This window comes from Leuresthes tenuis, unplaced genomic scaffold (assembly GCF_036924035.1).
Source record: "Leuresthes tenuis unplaced genomic scaffold, fLeuTen1.0.hap1 SCAF_17, whole genome shotgun sequence".
NCBI classification, from domain to species: domain Eukaryota; kingdom Metazoa; phylum Chordata; class Actinopteri; order Atheriniformes; family Atherinopsidae; genus Leuresthes; species Leuresthes tenuis.
In genome coordinates this window covers 28,322,204-28,344,575 of record NW_027325371.1, presented here as the reverse complement: position 1 = coordinate 28,344,575, position 22,372 = coordinate 28,322,204, and the positions used below count along the sequence as shown (strand labels likewise).

The 22,372-nt window shown below is 42.8% G+C and overlaps 2 non-coding genes across 2 annotated transcripts; both read right to left on the bottom strand.

Moving 5' to 3' along the window:
- Positions 1-9,401: 9,401 nt before the first annotated feature.
- Positions 9,402-9,515, bottom strand: LOC140274279 (U5 spliceosomal RNA). Its single transcript, XR_011908247.1, has one exon. It is a non-coding gene; the product is annotated as a U5 spliceosomal RNA (small nuclear RNA).
- An 11,850-nt stretch (positions 9,516-21,365) lies between these two features.
- Positions 21,366-21,479, bottom strand: LOC140274278 (U5 spliceosomal RNA). The gene has a single exon (XR_011908246.1). It is a non-coding gene; the product is annotated as a U5 spliceosomal RNA (small nuclear RNA).
- Positions 21,480-22,372: the final 893 nt, after the last annotated feature.

The following is a 22,372-nucleotide window of genomic DNA, read 5'->3' as shown; positions in this document are numbered from 1 at the left end:
TTGTGTACAGTCGGGTATATTAACCTTTTCTTACCCGCTTTTTACCAAGTATGGTTGGACATTCACACCTTCGTACAGCGGAACACCTCCGCTCCCTCTTTTGATGGTGTATGTTCGGGCATTCAAACCTTTTCTTACCCGCTTTTTCCAAACTATGGTCGGCTATTCACAGCTTCCTCTCCACCCACCATACTTGTATACTCATCCGAAGACCTCTCCTCCCGCTTTTGTTAATATATTTGAACTTAAGTTTGACATTCAAACCTTCTTGCAGCTGAACCACCTCCGCTCCCTGTTTTGATCATATATGGTCTGGCTACTACCTTTTCTTACCCGTTTGTGAGTAATTATGGCTGGACATTCACACCTACTTGCAGTAGAACACAACCTCTCTCGCTTTTGATGATGTATGGACCGGCATTTTTACCTTTTCTAACACATTTTTCAGCAATTATGGTCGGAGATTCACACCTACTCACAGCCGAACAACTCCGCTCCCGCTTTTGATGATGTATAGTCGGGCATTCTCACCCTTTCTCATCAGCTTTTTGCAAATTATGATCTGACATTCACACCTACTTGCAGTCGAACAGCTCTGCTCCCGCTTTTGATTATGTTTGGTTGGATATTCGAACCTTTTCTTAACTTCTTTTTACATATTTTGGTTGGACGTTCACACCTTCTTGTAGCCGAACACTTCCACTCCTGCTTTTGATGATGTATGGTTGGGCATTCACACCTTTTTTTTGCCCATTTTTCAGGAATTATGGGTAGACATTCACACCTTGCAGCTGAACACCTCCTATCCCACTTATGATCATGTGCGGTTTGATTTTCGAAAAGTTTCTTTCATGTTTTCTAGCAATTATTGATGGACATGTAGACCTTCTTGCAGCAGAACACCTCCGCTCCCGCTTTTGATCATACATTGTCAGGCATTCGCACCTTGTCTTACCCACTTTTTACAAACTTTAGTCGAACAGTCACACCTTTTTGCAGCCGAACACCACCTCTCCCGCTTTTGATGATGTATGGTCCAGCATTCTTACCTTTTCTAACACATTCTTCAGCAATTATGGTCGGACATTCACACCTACTCAGAGCCGAACACCTCCGCTCCCGCATTTGATGGTGTATAGTCGGGCATTCTCACCCTTTCTCATCAGCTTTTTACAAATTATGATCTGACATTCACACCTGCTTTTGATAATGTATTGTTAGGCATTCGCACCTTTTTTTTTACCCATTTTTCATGAATTATGGGTGGACATTCACACCTTCTTGCAGCCGAACACCTCCTCTACCGCTTATGATCATGTGCGGTTTGATATTCGAAAATTTACTTTCTTGTTTTAAAGCAATTATTGATGGACATTCAAACCTTCTTTTTGATGGTGTATAGTCGGGCTTTCGAGCCTTTTCTTCCCGGTTTTTACAAACCATGGTCGGACTTTCACACCTTCTTGTAGCCGAACAACTCCGCTCCCGCTATTGATTGTGTACAGTCGGGTATTTTAACCTTTTCTTACCCGCTTTTTACCAACTATGGTCGGACATTCACACCGTCTTACAGCGGAACACCTCTGCTCCCGCTTTTGATGGTGTATAGTCGGGCATTCTAACCTTTTCTTACCCGCTTTTTACAAACTATGGTGGGACATTCAAACCTTCTTGTATCCGAAAACCTCCGCTCTCTCTTTTGATCATACATTGTCGGACATTCGCACCTTTTCTTACCCGCTTTTTACAAACCATGGTCGGACTTTCACATCTTCTTGTAGCCGAACACATCCGCTCCCGCTATTGATTGTGTACAGTCGGGTATTTTAACCTTTTCTTACCCGCTTTTTACAAACCATTGTTGGACTTTCACACCTTCTTGCAGCCGAACACCACCTCTCCCGCTTTTGATGATGTATGGCCCAGTATTCTTACCTTTTCTAACACATTTTTCAGCAATTATGGTCGGACATTCACACCTACTCACAGCTGGACAACTCCGCTCCCGCTTTTGATCATACAATGTCGGGACATCGCTCCTTGTCTTACCAGCTTTTTACAAACTTTAGTCGAACATTCACACCTTCTTGCAGCTGAACACCTCCGCTCCCCGCTTTTGATGATGTATAGTCGGGCTTTCGAGCCTTTTCTTACCCGGTTTTTACAAATTATGGTTGGACATTCAGACCTTGCAGCCAAACACCTCCGCTCTCTCTTTTGATCATACATTGTCGGGCATTCGCACCTTGTCTTACCCGCTTTTTACAAACTATAGTCAGACATTCACACCTTGCAGCTGAACCTCCGCTCCCTGTTTTGATCATGTATGGTCTGGCAATACTACCTTTTCTTCCCCCGTTTGTGAGTAATTATGGCTGGACATTCACACCTACTTGCAGTCGAACAGCTCTGCTCTCGCTTTTGATTATGTTTGGTTGGATATTCGAACCTTTTCTTAACTGCTTTTTACAAACCATGGTCGTACTTTCACACCTTCTTGTAGCCGAACAACTCCGCTCCCGCTATTGATTTTGTACAGTCAGGTATTTTAACCTTTTCTTACCCGCTTTTTACCGACTATGGTCGGACATTCACACCGTCTTACAGCGGAACACCTCCGCTCCCGCTTTTTATGGTGTATAGTCGGGCATTTGAACCTTTTCTTACCCGCTATTTACAAACTATGGTAGGACATTCAAACTTTCGTGTATCCGAAAACCTCCGCTCTCTCTTTTGATCATACATTGTCGGACATTCGCACCTTTTCTTACCAGCTTTTTACAAACCATGGTCGGACTCTCACACCTTCTTGTAGCCGAACACATCCGCTCCCGCTATTGATTGTGTACAGTCGGGTATATTAACCTTTTCTTACCCGCTTTTTACCAAGTATGGTTGGACATTCACACCTTCGTACAGCGGAACACCTCCGCTCCCTCTTTTGATGGTGTATGTTCGGGCATTCAAACCTTTTCTTACCCGCTTTTTCCAAACTATGGTCGGCTATTCACAGCTTCCTCTCCACCCACCATACTTGTATACTCATCCGAAGACCTCTCCTCCCGCTTTTGTTAATATATTTGAACTTTAGTTTGACATTCAAACCTTCTTGCAGCTGAACCACCTCCGCTCCCTGTTTTGATCATATATGGTCTGGCTACTACCTTTTCTTACCCGTTTGTGAGTAATTATGGCTGGACATTCACACCTACTTGCAGTCGAACACAACCTCTCTCGCTTTTGATGATGTATGGACCGGCATTTTTACCTTTTCTAACACATTTTTCAGCAATTATGGTCGGAGATTCACACCTACTCACAGCCGAACAACTCCGCTCCCGCTTTTGATGATGTATAGTCGGGCATTCTCACCCTTTCTCATCAGCTTTTTGCAAATTATGATCTGACATTCACACCTACTTGCAGTCGAACAGCTCTGCTCCCGCTTTTGATTATGTTTGGTTGGATATTCGAACCTTTTCTTAACTTCTTTTTACATATTTTGGTTGGACGTTCACACCTTCTTGTAGCCGAACACTTCCACTCCTGCTTTTGATGATGTATGGTTGGGCATTCACACCTTTTTTTTGCCCATTTTTCAGGAATTATGGGTAGACATTCACACCTTGCAGCTGAACACCTCCTATCCCACTTATGATCATGTGCGGTTTGATTTTCGAAAAGTTTCTTTCATGTTTTCTAGCAATTATTGATGGACATGTAGACCTTCTTGCAGCAGAACACCTCCGCTCCCGCTTTTGATCATACATTGTCAGGCATTCGCACCTTGTCTTACCCACTTTTTACAAACTTTAGTCGAACAGTCACACCTTTTTGCAGCCGAACACCACCTCTCCCGCTTTTGATGATGTATGGTCCAGCATTCTTACCTTTTCTAACACATTCTTCAGCAATTATGGTCGGACATTCACACCTACTCAGAGCCGAACACCTCCGCTCCCGCATTTGATGGTGTATAGTCGGGCATTCTCACCCTTTCTCATCAGCTTTTTACAAATTATGATCTGACATTCACCTCTGCTTTTGATAATGTATTGTTAGGCATTCGCACCTTTTTTTTTACCCATTTTTCATGAATTATGGGTGGACATTCACACCTTCTTGCAGCCGAACACCTCCTCTACCGCTTATGATCATGTGCGGTTTGATATTCGAAAATTTACTTTCTTGTTTTAAAGCAATTATTGATGGACATTCAAACCTTCTTTTTGATGGTGTATAGTCGGGCTTTCGAGCCTTTTCTTCCCGGTTTTTACAAACCATGGTCGGACTTTCACACCTTCTTGTAGCCGAACAACTCCGCTCCCGCTATTGATTGTGTACAGTCGGGTATTTTAACCTTTTCTTACCCGCTTTTTACCAACTATGGTCGGACATTCACACCGTCTTACGGCGGAACACCTCTGCTCCCGCTTTTGATGGTGTATAGTCGGGCATTCTAACCTTTTCTTACCCGCTTTTTACAAACTATGGTGGGACATTCAAACCTTCTTGTATCCGAAAACCTCCGCTCTCTCTTTTGATCATACATTGTCGGACATTCGCACCTTTTCTTACCCGCTTTTTACAAACCATGGTCGGACTTTCACATCTTCTTGTAGCCGAACACATCCGCTCCCGCTATTGATTGTGTACAGTCGGGTATTTTAACCTTTTCTTACCCGCTTTTTACAAACCATTGTTGGACTTTCACACCTTCTTGCAGCCGAACACCACCTCTCCCGCTTTTGATGATGTATGGCCCAGTATTCTTACCTTTTCTAACACATTTTTCAGCAATTATGGTCGGACATTCACACCTACTCACAGCTGGACAACTCCGCTCCCGCTTTTGATCATACAATGTCGGGACATCGCTCCTTGTCTTACCAGCTTTTTACAAACTTTAGTCGAACATTCACACCTTCTTGCAGCTGAACACCTCCGCTCCCGCTTTTGATGATGTATAGTCGGGCTTTCGAGCCTTTTCTTACCCGGTTTTTACAAATTATGGTTGGACATTCAGACCTTGCAGCCAAACACCTCCGCTCTCTCTTTTGATCATACATTGTCGGGCATTCGCACCTTGTCTTACCCGCTTTTTACAAACTATAGTCAGACATTCACACCTTGCAGCTGAACCTCCGCTCCCTGTTTTGATCATGTATGGTCTGGCAATACTACCTTTTCTTCCCCCGTTTGTGAGTAATTATGGCTGGACATTCACACCTACTTGCAGTCGAACAGCTCTGCTCCCGCTTTTGATTATGTTTGGTTGGATATTCGAACCTTTTCTTAACTGCTTTTTACAAACCATGGTCGTACTTTCACACCTTCTTGTAGCCGAACAACTCCGCTCCCGCTATTGATTTTGTACAGTCAGGTATTTTAACCTTTTCTTACCCGCTTTTTACCGACTATGGTCGGACATTCACACCGTCTTACAGCGGAACACCTCCGCTCCCGCTTTTTATGGTGTATAGTCGGGCATTTGAACCTTTTCTTACCCGCTATTTACAAACTATGGTAGGACATTCAAACTTTCGTGTATCCGAAAACCTCCGCTCTCTCTTTTGATCATACATTGTCGGACATTCGCACCTTTTCTTACCAGCTTTTTACAAACCATGGTCGGACTCTCACACCTTCTTGTAGCCGAACACATCCGCTCCCGCTATTGATTGTGTACAGTCGGGTATATTAACCTTTTCTTACCCGCTTTTTACCAAGTATGGTTGGACATTCACACCTTCGTACAGCGGAACACCTCCGCTCCCTCTTTTGATGGTGTATGTTCGGGCATTCAAACCTTTTCTTACCCGCTTTTTCCAAACTATGGTCGGCTATTCACAGCTTCCTCTCCACCCACCATACTTGTATGGTGGGATATTCACACCCACTTGCATCCGAAGACCTCCGCCCCAAATTTTGTTGATATTTAGTCGGACATTCGCACCTTACCCGCTTTTGGCAAACTATGGCCTTCTTGCAGCCAAACAACTCTGATCTTGCTTTTGATGATGTAAGGTTGGGCATTCAGACCTTGCTTCACCTGCTTTTCACCAAATATAGTCGGACATTCACACCTTCTTGCAGCCGAACACTTCCGCTCCACCTTTTAGTGTTCTATCACACCTTTTTTTTCACCGCATTTTATACATTATGGTTGGAAATTTTCAACCACTCTCATCCGAAGACCTCTCCTCCCGCTTTTGTTAATATATTTGAACTTTAGTTTGACATTCAAACCTTCTTGCAGCTGAACCACCTCCGCTCCCTGTTTTGATCATATATGGTCTGGCTACTACCTTTTCTTACCCGTTTGTGAGTAATTATGGCTGGACATTCACACCTACTTGCAGTCGAACACAACCTCTCTCGCTTTTGATGATGTATGGACCGGCATTTTTACCTTTTCTAACACATTTTTCAGCAATTATGGTCGGAGATTCACACCTACTCACAGCCGAACAACTCTGCTCCCGCTTTTGATTATGTTTGGTTGGATATTCGAACCTTTTCTTAACTTCTTTTTACATATTTTGGTTGGACGTTCACACCTTCTTGTAGCCGAACACTTCCACTCCTGCTTTTGATGATGTATGGTTGGGCATTCACACCTTTTTTTTGCCCATTTTTCAGGAATTATGGGTGGACATTCACACCTTGCAGCTGAACACCTCCTATCCCACTTATGATCATGTGCGGTTTGATTTTCGAAAAGTTTCTTTCATGTTTTCTAGCAATTATTGATGGACATGTAGACCTTCTTGCAGCTGAACACCTCCGCTCCCGCTTTTGATCATACATTGTCAGGCATTCGCACCTTGTCTTACCCACTTTTTACAAACTTTAGTCGAACAGTCACACCTTTTTGCAGCCGAACACCACCTCTCCCGCTTTTGATGATGTATGGTCCAGCATTCTTACCTTTTCTAACACATTCTTCAGCAATCATGGTCGGACATTCACACCTACTCAGAGCCGAACACCTCCGCTCCCGCATTTGATGGTGTATAGTCGGGTATTCTCACCCTTTCTCATCAGCTTTTTACAAATTATGATCTGACATTCACACCTGCTTTTGATAATGTATTGTTAGGCATTCGCACCTTTTTTTTTACCCATTTTTCATGAATTATGGGTGGACATTCACACCTTCTTGCAGCCGAACACCTCCTCTCCCGCTTATGATCATGTGCGGTTTGATATTCGAAAATTTACTTTCTTGTTTTAAAGCAATTATTGATGGACATTCAAACCTTCTTTTTGATGGTGTATAGTTGGGCTTTCGAGCCTTTTCTTCCCGGTTTTTACAAACCATGGTCGGACTTTCACACCTTCTTGTAGCCGAACAACTCCGCTCCCGCTATTGATTGTGTACAGTCGGGTATTTTAACCTTTTCTTACCCGCTTTTTACCAACTATGGTCGGACATTCACACCGTCTTACAGCGGAACACCTCTATTCCCGCTTTTGATGGTGTATAGTCGGGCATTCGAACCTTTTCTTACCCGCTTTTTACAAACTATGGTGGGACATTCAAACCTTCTTGTATCCGAAAACCTCCGCTCTCTCTTTTGATCATACATTGTCGGACATTCGCACCTTTTCTTACCCGCTTTTTACAAACCATGGTCGGACTATCACATCTTCTTGTAGCCGAACACATCCGCTCCCGCTATTGATTGTGTACAGTCGGGTATTTTAACCTTTTCTTACCCGCTTTTTACCAAGTATGGTCGGACATTCACACCTTCGTACAGCGGAACACCCACTTGCATCCGAAGACCTCCGCCCCAAATTTTGTTGATATTTAGTCGGACATTCGCACCTTACCCGCTTTTGGAAAACTATGGCCTTCTTGCAGCCAAACACCTCTGATCTCGCTTTTGATGATATAAGGTTGGGCATTCAGACCTTGCTTCACCTGCTTTTCACCAAATATAGTCGGACATTCACACCTTCTTGCAGCCGAACACTTCCGCTTTTAGTGTTCTATGAGGCATTCACATTTTTTTTCACCGTATTTTATAGATTATGGTTGGAAATTCTCACCCACTCTCATCCGAAGACCTCTCCTCCCGCTTTTGTTAATATATAGTCGGGCATTCGAACCTTTTCTTACCCGCTTTTTACAAATTATAGTCGAACATTCACACCTACTTGCAGCTGAATACTTCCGCTCCACCTTGTAGGTATGTATGGTTGGCATTTGCACCTCTTTTTATACTGATTGCTGAAGATTAAGTTGTACTTTCTCAAACTACAACTTTTTTTTATTTGTTGAAACTTGATTTGAAGTGGATAAATAAGGAGGACAAACAGTTTTAAGTCAGGCTGATAGAAGGAATTAATTTTATAGCAAAATCTGTACTTCATCATATGTCGAGAGATGCTTATTGCTGAAGAAGTTCTTTCTCATTCTACAAAGTACAACGTTGTTTATCGTTGAAACTTGATTAGACATGAATAAATATGAAGGACAAAGCAGTCTTAACTTGGTTTGAGTTAATGAATTCGTTTTATAGGAGAATCCGAATTCGTGCATAACTCATAAAATAGAGCTTATTTTCGGATTCCTGAAGAATGATTCTGGTTCTTTCTAATAATACAAAGTTTGTTGTTTATTGTTGAAACTTCATCAGAAGTGAAGAAATAAATGAATGCCTATCAACAAATTGACCTTCTGTTGACCTTCGGGGAGGTGAGTATCTTCACTAGACTCACCTGTCTGCTCTTCCTCCTCATTTAGCGTAGCTCCACCCTCTGCCTGTGAATTCTCACAGACTTCAACACTGAGTGGTGAGGCCTCTACAGGCCCCTCCCCTTTTTGCTCCTCACTTCCAATCCAAGCTTTTGGCGGGAAGTTTGAATTTATTGGGTCAACCTCTTCACTTTGTTCACCAACTGCCACCTTTGGTCCTTCTCTTTGTTGGCTTGACTGTGGCTTTACCGTCTTTAATTTGTTGGCAAAAGATTTAGGGCAATCTCTGAAGAGGTGATTTAATTCTCCACAGAGATTACATTTCCTGCCATTTGGACACTCTCCAAAAGTTTGCCCAATTTCTCTGCTCTTCCCACATAACACCTTGGTACAAGCCTCAACCAGGTGCCCATGCTCACCACACTTGCGGCAGAACTTGGGCTGCCCCTGGTAGTGGATGTAACCTCGGTTTTCAAGGTGGCCAGAGTGTCGCCCACCCGCTGCACTGAGCACTCTTCAGCCCTTTTAAATGGTATAACTTTGCACTCCCGCACGCTCCAGCAAGCACCATTCAAGCAACAACTTTGCACTCCAGCTTCGAACATCGGCACAGTCGCAACAAGTAAGGCGACTCTACTCAGAGAAGTCACTCTGCACAGTAACAAGATTTCTTTTGCACAGACAGAAAGGGCTTCACCCGCAAAGGTAAAGCCTGCCAAAAATAGAAACAACTCATTAGTGCTGCTCTCCACAGAAATCTTTAGTAAAAGGCGAAAGACTTGTACGTTATGAAGAGAAACCAGAGTACGATTATCCGTCACTGCGGGAGCAGGGCATCAGGCTTGTTGGCATAGCCACCTTCCCCATGGTGAGCTTTGCTTGGTTGAGACGCTTGCTCCCCCCCCCCTTGCTCCTCGGCTGACCAAGTAGGAACAATCGGGCCCTATTCGATGGCTGCCTTGTCTTTTACTCTGTGCAAAAGACAAGGCAGCAACAAAAACACCACGAGAATCCCGTATTGAGGCTTTGTTCTGACCGCTCATTCGGGGTCGCATTTCTTTCAAGCAATTCTCCTGGTTAGCCCACACTCGGCTCGCTCCCATAGCCGTGTTAAAGTCTACTTCGCATTCACTCTCTTTTCCCATCAGACTCTTGGGATTTTATCTATAAAATGAATTCCTTCACTCAAACTATGTGAAAACTGCTTTGTCCTTAATATTTACCATGTCTAGAAAGATTTAAACAAAAAAAACAACGTTGTACTTTGCAGTAAAAGAAAGAGCAAATCTAAAGTTTCAGGAATCCGAGAATAAGCTTACTTTCATGAGTTCTTCACGATTTCGGATTTTGCTATAAAATGAATTCCTTCACTCAAACTAAATTAAAACTGCTAAACCGCTAATCTGTTATATGTAAGGCAGATGTCAAATTCACCGAAATAGGATCAAAGGGTATTCGGCCAATCGAGCTGTAGCAACTTCGGTAAAAGAGTATAAGTTGAAGAGTTTGTGAATAAAGGTGTGCGCACACATAGTGTGCTGTACGAAAATAGGCAGGGAGCAATGCCGGCTGGGGTATATGTTCTTGTATGTTGTCTGACTGTTTGATTTGAATGTGTTGTGTAAGTGTCCTGTTGAATGTTACATGTTTGGGCTTTGACACGCTTCACTGTGGTTGTTAACTGTGTGGTGTGTCCTGAAATGTTATATGTTTGGGCTGTGTGACATGCTTAATGCTTGTCAGTAGCTACCCACTTATTCATATACTATCAAAGTATGTCCGGACTTCTTATGTTGTCAGTTCCCATCAAAAGCGGAAGCGGAGGTCTTCGGATGCAAGTGGGTGTGAATATCCCACCATACAAGTATGGTGGAGAGGAAGCTGTGAATGGCCGACCATAGTAAAAGGCGGGTGAGAGAAGGTGCGAATGCCTAACCATACATCATCAAAAGAGGGAGCGGAGGTGTTCCGCTGTAAGACGGTGTGAATGTCCGACCATAGATGGTAAAAAGCGGGTAAGAAAAGGTTAAATTACCCAACTGTACACAATCAAAAGAGGGAGCGGAGTTGTTCAGCTAAGAGAAGGTGTGAAAGTCCGAACTTGGTTTGTAAAAAGCGGGTAAGAAAAGGTTCGTATGCCCGAATATACACCATCAAAAGCGGAAGCGGAGGTGTTCGGCTGCAAGATATTGTGAACGTCCGACCAAAGTTTGTAAAAAGCAGTTAAGAAAAGGTTCGAATATCTAACCAAACATAATCAAAAGCGGGAGCAGAGCTGTTCGACTGAAAGTAGGTGTGAATGTCAGATCATAATTTTCAAAAAGCTGATGAGAAAGGGTGAGAATGCCCGACTATACATCATCAAATGCGGGAGCGGAGTTGTTCGGCTGTGAGTAGGTGTGAATCTCCGACCATAATTGCTGAAAAATGTGTTAGAATAGGTAAAAATGCCGGTCCATACATCATCAAAAGCGAGAGAGGTTGTGTTCGGCTGCAAGTAGGTGTGAATGTCCAGCCATAATTACTCACAAACGGGTAAGAAAAGGTAGTATTGCCAGACCATATATGATCAAAACAGGGAGCGGAGGTGGTTCAGCTGCAAGAAGGTTTGAATGTCCGACTAAAGTTCAAATATATTAAAGAAAGCGGGAGGAGAGGTCTTCGGATGAGAGTGGTTGAAAATTTCCAACCATAATGTATAAAATGCGGTGAAAAAAAGGTGTGATAGAACACTAAAAGGTGGAGCGGAAGTGTTCGGCTGCAAGAAGGTGTGAATATCCGACTATATTTGGTGAAAAGCAGGTGAAGCAAGGTCTGAATGCCCAACCTTACATCATCAAAAGCGAGATCAGAGGTGTTTGGCTGCAAGAAGGCCATAGTTTGCCAAAAGCGGGTAAGGTGCGAATGTCCGACTAAATATCAACAAAATTTGGGGCAGAGGTCTTCGGATGCAAGTGGGTGTGAATATCCAACCATACAAGTATGGTGGAGAGGAAGCTGTGAATAGCCGACCATAGTTTGGAAAAAGCGGGTAAGAAAAGGTTTGAATACCCGAACATACACCATCAAAAGAGGGAGCGGAGGTGTTCCGCTGTACGAAGGTGTGAATGTCCGACCATAGTTGGTAAAAAGCGGGTAAGAAAAGGTTAAAATACCCGACTGTACACAATCAATAGCGGGAGCGGAGTTGTTCGGCTACTAAAAGGTGTGAAAGTCCGACCCTGGTTTGTAAAAAGTGGGTAAGAAAAGGTTCGAATGCCCGAACATACACCAACAAAAGAGGGAGCGGAGGTGTTCGGCTGCAAGAAGGTGTGAACGTCCGACCAAAGTTTGTAAAAAAGCAGTTAAGAAAAGGTTCGAATATCTAACCAAACATAATCAAAAGCGGGAGCAGAGCTGTTCGACTGCAAGTAGGTGTGAATGTCAGAGAATAATTTGCAAAAAGCTGATGAGAAAGGGTGAGAAATCCCAACTATACACCATCAAATGCGGTAGCGGAGTTGTTCGGCTGTGAGTAGGTGTGATTCTCCAACCATAATTGCTGAAAAATGTGTTAGAAAAGGTAAGAATGCCGGTCCATACATCATCAAAAGCGGGAGAGGTGGTGTTCGGCTGCAAGTAGGTGTGAATGTCCATTAATAATTGCTTTAAAACATGAAAGAAAATTTTCGAATATCAAACCTTACATGATCATTAGCGGGAGAGGAGGTGTTCAGCTGCAAGAAGATGTGAATATCCACCCATAATTACTGAAAAATGGGTAGGAAAAGATGCGAATGTCCAACCATAAATCATCAAAAGCAGGAGTGGAGTTGTTCAGCTACAAGAAGGTATGAAAGTCCAACCATGGTTTGTAAAAAGCGGGTAAGAGAAGGTTCGAATACCCGAATATATACCATCAAAAGCGGAAGTGGGGGTGTTCGGCTGCAAGAAGGTGTGAACGTCCGACCAAATATTGTAAAAAGCAGTTAAGAAAAGGTTTGAATATCCAACCGAACATAATCAAAAGCGGGAGCAGAGCTGTTCGACTGCAAGTAGGTGTGAATGTCAGATCATAATTGCTGAAAAATGTGATAGAAAAGACTAGAATGCCGGACAATACATCATCAAAAGCGGGAGAGGTGGTTTTTCGGCTGCAAGTAGGTGTGAATGTCCAGCCATAATTACTCACAAATGGGGGAAGAAAAGGTAGTATTTCCAGACCACACATGATCAAAACAGGGAATGGAGGTGGTTCAGCTGCAAGGTGTGAATGTCTGACTAAAGTTTGTAAAAACCGTGTAAGACAAGGGGCGAATGCCCGACAATGTATGATCAAAAGAGGGAGCGGAGGTTTTCGGCTGCAAGGTCTGAATGTCCAACCATAATTTGTAAAAATCGGGGAAGAAAAGGCTCGAAAGCCCGACTATACACCATCAAAAGCGGGAGCAGAGGTGTTCAGGTGCAAGCAGGTCTGAATGTCCGACCAATAATTACTGAAAAATGGGTAAGAAAAGGTGCGAATGCCAAACCATACATCATCAAAAGCAGGAGCGGATGTGTTCGGCTACAAGAAGGTTTGAATGTCCAACCATAGTAAGTAATAGGTGGGTAAGAAAAGGCTCGAATGCCCGACTATACACCATCAAAAGCGGAAGCGGAGGTGTTCGGCTGCAAGATATTGTGAACGTCCGACCAAAGTTTGTAAAAAGCAGTTAAGAAAAGGTTCGAATATCTAACCAAACATAATCAAAAGCGGGAGCAGAGCTGTTTGACTGCAAGTAGGTGTGAATATCAGATCATAATTTGCAAAAAGCTGATGAGAAAGGGTGAGAATGCCCGACTATACACCATCAAATGCGGGAGCGGAGTTGTTCGGCTGTGAGTAGGTGTGAATCTCCGACCATAATTGCTGAAAAATGTGTTAGAAAAGGTAAGAATGCCGGTCCATACATCATCAAAAGCGAGAGAGGTTGTGTTCGGCTGCAAGTAGGTGTGAATGTCCATTAATAATTGCTTTAAAACATGAAAGAAAATTTTCGAATATCAAACCTTACATGATCATTAGCGGGAGAGGAGGTGTTCAGCTGCAAGAAGATGTGAATATCCACCCATAATTACTGAAAAATGGGTAGGAAAAGATGCGAATGTCCAACCATAAATCATCAAAAGCAGGAGTGGAGTTGTTCAGCTACAAGAAGGTATGAAAGTCCAACCATGGTTTGTAAAAAGCGGGTAAGAAAAGGTTCGAATACCCGAATATATACCATCAAAAGCGGAAGCGGAGGTGTTCGGCTGCAAGAAGGTGTGAACGTCCGACCAAAGTTTGTAAAAAGCAGTTAAGAAAAGGTTTGAATATCCAACCGAACATAATCAAAAGCGGGAGCAGAGCTGTTCGACTGCAAGTAGGTGTGAATGTCAGATCATAATTGCTGAAAAATGTGATAGAAAAGACTAGAATGCCGGACAATACATCATCAAAAGCGGGAGAGGTGGTTTTTCGGCTGCAAGTAGGTGTGAATGTCCAGCCATAATCACTCACAAACGGGGGAAGAAAAGGTAGTATTTCCAGACCACACATGATCAAAACAGGGAATGGAGGTGGTTCAGCTGCAAGGTGTGAATGTCTGACTAAAGTTTGTAAAAACCGTGTAAGACAAGGGGCAAATGCCCAACAATGTATGATCAAAAGAGGGAGCGGAGGTTTTCGGCTGCAAGGTCTGAATGTCCAACCACAATTTGTAAAAATCGGGGAAGAAAAGGCTCGAAAGCCCGACTATACACCATCAAAAGCGGGAGCAGAGGTGTTCAGGTGCAAGAAGGTCTGAATATCCGACCAAAAATTAATGAAAAATGGGTAAGAAAAGGTGCGAATGCCAAATAATACATCATCAAAAGCAGGAGCGGATGTGTTCGGCTACAAGAAGGTTTGAATGTCCAACCATAGTAAGTAATAGGCGGGTAAGAAAAGGCTCGAATGCCCGACTATATACCATCAAAAGCGGAAGCGGAGGTGTTCGGCTGCAAGACGGTGTGAACGTCCGACCAAAGTTTGTAAAAAGCAGTTAAGAAAATGTTCGAATATCCAACCAAACATAATCAAAAGCGGGAGCAGAGCTGTTCGACTGCAAGTAGGTGTGAATATCAGATCATAATTTGCAAAAAGCTGTTGAGAAAGGGTGAGAATGCCCGACTATACACTATCAAATGTGGGAGCGGAGTTGTTCGGCTGTGAGTAGGTGTGATTCTACAACCATAATTGCTGAAAAATGTGTTAGAAAAGGTAAGAATGCCGGACCATATATCACCAAAAGCGGGAGAGGTTGTGTTCGGCTGCAAGTAGGTGTGAATGTCCAGCCATAATTACTCACAAACGGGTAAGAAAGGGTACTATTGCCAGACCATATATGATCAAAACAGGGAGCGGAGGTGGTTCAGCTGCAAGAAGGTTTGAATGTCCGACTAAAGTTTGTAAAAAGCGGGTAAGACAAGGTGTGAATTCCCGACAATGTATGATCAAAAGAGGAGTGGAGGTTTTCGGCTGCAAGAAGGTCTGAATGTCCACCCATAATTACTGAAAAATGGGTAAGAAAAGGTGCGAAAGCCCAACCGCACATGATCATAAGTGGATGAGAAGGTGTTCGACTGCAAGTAGGTGTGAATGTAAGATCATAATTTGTAAAAAGCGGGTAAGAAAAGGTAAGAATGCCCAACCATAAATTATCAAAAGCGGCAGCAGAGTTTCGACTGGTATTTATCAATGTCTAGATAGTTCTGCACGATTTCGGATTTTATGTATAAAATGAATTCCTTCACGCAAGCTAAGTTAACACTGCTTTGTCATTCATATGTACCCATTTCTACATATATTTCAAGCATAAACTTCCTCATACTACCCTGAATGAGAAAGAGCCACACTTGTGATTAAGCCATACGCCCCTTTTGAGGAGTTCTGCATGATTTGGGATTTTATCTATAAAATCAATTCCTTCACTCAAACTATGTTAAAACGGCTTTTACCTTCATATTTATCAATATCTCGATAGATTTAAACAAAAAAACAACGTTGTACTTTGCAGTAAAAGAAAGAGCCAATCAAAAGTTTTAGGAATCCGAGAATAAGCTTATTTTCATGAGTTCTGCACGATTTCGGATTTTATGTATAAAATGAATTCATTCACTCAAACCAAGTTAAAACTGCTTTTTCATTCATATTTATCAATGTCTAGATCGACTTCAACAAAGAACAACATTGTATTTTGCAGTAGAAGAAAGAGCAAAACTGAAGGATCAGGAATCCGAGAATAAGCTTATTTTCTTATGGGCAAGTGGGAACTGCTTTGTCCTTCGTATTTATCAATGTGTAGATGGATTTCAACTTCTTCTACTGCAAAGTCCAATGTTTTTCTTTGTTGAAGTCGATCTAGACATTGATGAATATGGAAGGACAAAGCAGTTTTAACTTGGTTTGAGCAAAGCAATTCATTTTATAGCAAAATCCGAAATCGTGCAGAACTCATGAAAGCAGGCTTATACTCGGATTCCTGAAACTTTAGATTTGTTCTTTCTTTTACTGCAAAGTACAACGTTGTTTTTTTGTTTAAATCTTTCTAGACATGGTAAATATGAAGGACAAATCAGTTTTAACATAGTTTGAGTGAAGTAATGCATTTTATAAGCAAAATCCCAAATCATGCAAAACTCACGAAAAGCTTTTTCTCGCTTTTCACTGCTTTTTACAAACTTTGGTCGGACGTTCACACCTTCTTGCATCCGAACACCTCCGCTTCCGCTTTTGATGATGTATATTCGGGCATTCGAACCTTTTATTACCCGCTTTTTACAAACCATTGTTGGACTTTCACACCTTCTTGCAGCCGAACACCACCTCTCCCGCTTTTGATGATGTATGGTCCAGTATTCTTACCTTTTCTAACACATTTTTCAGCAATTATGGTCGGACATTCACACCTACTCACAGCTGGACACCTCCGCTCCCGCTTTTGATCATACAATGTCGGGACATCGCTCCTTGTCTTACCAGCTTTTTACAAACTTTAGTCGAACATTCACACCTTCTTGCAGCTGAACACCTCCGCTCCCGCTTTTGATGATGTATAGTCGGGCTTTCGAGCCTTTTCTTACCCGGTTTTTACAAATTATGGTTGGACATTCAGACCTTGCAGCCGAACACCTCCGCTCTCTCTTTTGATCATACATTGTCGGGCATTCGCACCTTGTCTTACCCGCTTTTTACAAACTATAGTCAGACATTCACACCTTGCAGCTGAACCTCCGCTCCCTGTTTTGATCATGTATGGTCTGGCAATACTACCTTTTCTTCCCCCGTTTGTGATTAATTATGGCTGGACATTCAAACCTACTTGCAGTCGAACAGATCTGCTCCCGCTTTTGATTATGTTTGGTTGGATATTCGAACCTTTTCTTAACTGCTTTTTACAAACCATGGTCGTACTTTCACACCGTCTTGTAGCCGAACAACTCCGCTCTCGCTATTGATTTTGTACAGTCGGGTATTTTAACCTTTTCTTACCCGCTTTTTACCAACTATGGTCGGACATTCACACCGTCTTACAGCGGAACACCTCCGCTCCCGCTTTTTATGGTGTATAGTCGGGCATTTGAACCTTTTCTTACCCGCTATTTACAAACTATGGTAGGACATTCAAACTTTCGTGTATCCGAAAACCTCCGCTCTCTCTTTTGATCATACATTGTCGGACATTCGCACCTTTTCTTACCGGCTTTTTACAAACCATGGTCGGACTGTCACACCTTCTTGTAGCCGAACACCTCCGCTCCCTCTTTTGATGGTGTATGTTCGGGCATTCAAACCTTTTCTTACCCGCTTTTTCCAAACTATGGTCGGCTATTCACAGCTTCCTCTCCACCCACCATACTTGTATGGTGGGATATTCACACCCACTTGCATCCGAAGACCTCCGCCCCAAATTTTGTTGATATTTAGTCGGACATTCGCACCTTACCCGCTTTTGGCAAACTATGGCCTTCTTGCAGCCAAACAACTCTGATCTTGCTTTTGATGATGTAAGGTTGGGCATTCAGACCTTGCTTCACCTGCTTTTCACCAAATATAGTCGGACATTCACACCTTCTTGCAGCCGAACACTTCCGCTCCACCTTTTAGTGTTCTATCACACCTTTTTTTTCACCGCATTTTATACATTATGGTTGGAAATTTTCAACCACTCTCATCCGAAGACCTCTCCTCCCGCTTTTGTTAATATATTTGAACTTTAGTTTGACATTCAAACCTTCTTGCAGCTGAACCACCTCCGCTCCCTGTTTTGATCATATATGGTCTGGCTACTACCTTTTCTTACCCGTTTGTGAGTAATTATGGCTGGACATTCACACCTACTTGCAGTCGAACACAACCTCTCTCGCTTTTGATGATGTATGGACCGGCATTTTTACCTTTTCTAACACATTTTTCAGCAATTATGGTTGGAGATTCACACCTACTCACAGCCGAACAACTCCGCTCCCGCATTTGATGATGTATAGTCGGGCATTCTCACCCTTTCTCATCAGCTTTTTGCAAATTATGATCTGACATTCACACCTACTTGCAGTCGAACAGCTCTGCTCCCGCTTTTGATTATGTTTGGTTGGATATTCGAACCTTTTCTTAACTTCTTTTTACATATTTTGGTTGGACGTTCACACCTTCTTGTAGCCGAACACTTCCACTCCTGCTTTTGATGATGTATGGTTGGGCATTCACACCTTTTTTTTGCCCATTTTTCAGGAATTATGGTTGGACATTCACACCTTGCAGCTGAACACCTCCTATCCCACTTATGATCATGTGCGGTTTGATTTTCGAAAAGTTTCTTTCATGTTTTCTAGCAATTATTGATGGACATGTAGACCTTCTTGCAGCAGAACACCTCCGCTCCCGCTTTTGATCATACATTGTCAGGCATTCGCACCTTGTCTTACCCACTTTTTACAAACTTTAGTCGAACAGTCACACCTTTTTGCAGCCGAACACCACCTCTCCCGCTTTTGATGATGTATGGTCCAGCATTCTTACCTTTTCTAACACATTCTTCAGCAATTATGGTCGGACATTCACACCTACTCAGAGCCGAACACCTCCGCTCCCGCATTTGATGGTGTATAGTCGGGCATTCTCACCCTTTCTCATCAGCTTTTTACAAATTATGATCTGACATTCACACCTGCTTTTGATAATGTATTGTTAGGCATTCGCACCTTTTTTTTTACCCATTTTTCATGAATTATGGGTGGACATTCACACCTTCTTGCAGCCGAACACCTCCTCTCCCGCTTATGATCATGTGCGGTTTGATATTCGAAAATTTACTTTCTTGTTTTAAAGCAATTATTGATGGACATTCAAACCTTCTTTTTGATGGTGTATAGTCGGGCTTTCGAGCCTTTTCTTCCCGGTTTATACAAACCATGGTCGGACTTTCACACCTTCTTGTAGCCGAACAACTCCGCTCCCGCTATTGATTGTGTACAGTCGGGTATTTTAACCTTTTCTTACCCGCTTTTTACCAACTATGGTCGGACATTCACACCGTCTTACAGCGGAACACCTCTGCTCCCGCTTTTGATGGTGTATAGTCGGGCATTCGAACCTTTTCTTACCCGCTTTTTACAAACTATGGTGGGACATTCAAACCTTCTTGTATCCGAAAACCTCCGCTCTCTCTTTTGATCATACATTGTCGGACATTCGCACCTTTTCTTACCCGCTTTTTACAAACCATGGTCGGACTTTCACATCTTCTTGTAGCCGAACACATCCGCTCCCGCTATTGATTGTGTACAGTCGGGTATTTTAACCTTTTCTTACCCGCTTTTTACCAAGTATGGTCGGACATTCACACCTTCGTACAGCGGAACACCTCCGCTCCCTCTTTTGATGGTGTATGTTCGGGCATTCAAACCTTTTCTTACCCGCTTTTTCCAAACTATGGTCGGCTATTTACAGCTTCCTCTCAACCATACTTGTATGGTGGGATATTCACACCCACTTGCATCCGAAGACCTCCGCCCCAAATTTTGTTGATATTTAGTCGGACATTCGCACCTTACCCGCTTTTGGAAAACTATGGCCTTCTTGCAGCCAAACACCTCTGATCTCGCTTTTGATGATATAAGGTTGGGCATTCAGACCTTGCTTCACCTGCTTTTCACCAAATATAGTCGGACATTCACACCTTCTTGCAGCCGAACACTTCCGCTTTTAGTATTCTATGAGGCATTCACATATTTTTTTTCACCGTATTTTATAGATTATGGTTGGAAATTCTCACCCACTCTCATCCGAAGACCTCTCCTCCCGCTTTTGTTAATATATAGTCGGGCATTCGAACCTTTTCTTACCCGCTTTTTACAAATTATAGTCGAACATTCACACCTACTTGCAGCTGAATACTTCCGCTCCACCTTGTAGGTATGTATGGTTGGCATTTGCACCTCTTTTTATACTGATTGCTGAAGATTAAGTTGTACTTTCTCAAACTACAACTTTTTTTTATTTGTTGAAACTTGATTTGAAGTGGATAAATAAGGAGGACAAACAGTTTTAAGTCAGGCTGATAGAAGGAATTAATTTTATAGCAAAATCTGTACTTCGTCATATGTCGAGAGATGCTTATTGCTGAAGAAGTTCTTTCTCATTCTACAAAGTACAACGTTGTTTATCGTTGAAACTTGATTAGACATGAATAAATATGAAGGACAAAGCAGTCTTAACTTGGTTTGAGTTAATGAATTCGTTTTATAGGAGAATCCGAATTCGTGCATAACTCATAAAATAGAGCTTATTTTCGGATTCCTGAAGAATGATTCTGGTTCTTTCTAATAATACAAAGTTTGTTGTTTATTGTTGAAACTTCATCAGAAGTGAAGAAATAAATGAATGCCTATCAACAAATTGACCTTCTGTTGACCTTCGGGGAGGTGAGTATCTTCACTAGACTCACCTGTCTGCTCTTCCTCCTCATTTAGCGTAGCTCCACCCTCTGCCTGTGAATTCTCACAGACTTCAACACTGAGTGGTGAGGCCTCTACAGGCCCCTCCCCTTTTTGCTCCTCACTTCCAATCCAAGCTTTTGGCGGGAAGTTTGAATTTATTGGGTCAACCTCTTCACTTTGTTCACCAACTGCCACCTTTGGTCCTTCTCTTTGTTGGCTTGACTGTGGCTTTACCATCTTTAATTTGTTGGCAAAAGATTTAGGGCAATCTCTGAAGAGGTGATTTAATTCTCCACAGAGATTACATTTCCTGCCATTTGGACACTCTCCAAAAGTTTGCCCAATTTCTCTGCTCTTCCCACATAACACCTTGGTACAAGCCTCAACCAGGTGCCCATGCTCACCACACTTGCGGCAGAACTTGGGCTGCCCCTGGTAGTGGATGTAACCTCGGTTTTCAAGGTGGCCAGAGTGTCGCCCACCCGCTGCACTGAGCACTCTTCAGCCCTTTTAAATGGTATAACTTTGCACTCCCGCACGCTCCAGCAAGCACCATTCAAGCAACAACTTTGCACTCCAGCTTCGAACATCGGCACAGTCGCAACAAGTAAGGCGACTCTACTCAGAGAAGTCACTCTGCACAGTAACAAGATTTCTTTTGCACAGACAGAAAGGGCTTCACCCGCAAAGGTAAAGCCTGCCAAAAATAGAAACAACTCATTAGTGCTGCTCTCCACAGAAATCTTTAGTAAAAGGCGAAAGACTTGTACGTTATGAAGAGAAACCAGAGTACGATTATCCGTCACTGCGGGAGCAGGGCATCAGGCTTGTTGGCATAGCCACCTTCCCCATGGTGAGCTTTGCTTGGTTGAGACGCTTGCTCCCCCCCCCCCTTGCTCCTCGGCTGACCAAGTAGGAACAATCGGGCCCTATTCGATGGCTGCCTTGTCTTTTACTCTGTGCAAAAGACAAGGCAGCAACAAAAACACCACGAGAATCCCGTATTGAGGCTTTGTTCTGACCGCTCATTCGGGGTCGCATTTCTTTCAAGCAATTCTCCTGGTTAGCCCACACTCGGCTCGCTCCCATAGCCGTGTTAAAGTCTACTTCGCATTCACTCTCTTTTCCCATCAGACTCTTGGGATTTTATCTATAAAATGAATTCCTTCACTCAAACTATGTGAAAACTGCTTTGTCCTTAATATTTACCATGTCTAGAAAGATTTAAACAAAAAAAACAACGTTGTACTTTGCAGTAAAAGAAAGAGCAAATCTAAAGTTTCAGGAATCCAAGAATAAGCTTACTTTCATGAGTTCTTCACGATTTCGGATTTTGCTATAAAATGAATTCCTTCACTCAAACTAAATTAAAACTGCTAAACCGCTAATCTGTTATATGTAAGGCAGATGTCAAATTCACCGAAATAGGATCAAAGGGTATTCGGCCAATCGAGCTGTAGCAACTTCGGTAAAAGAGTATAAGTTGAAGAGTTTGTGAATAAAGGTGTGCGCACACATAGTGTGCTGTACGAAAATAGGCAGGGAGCAATGCCGGCTGGGGTATATGTTCTTGTATGTTGTCTGACTGTTTGATTTGAATGTGTTGTGTAAGTGTCCTGTTGAATGTTACATGTTTGGGCTTTGACACGCTTCACTGTGGTTGTTAACTGTGTGGTGTGTCCTGAA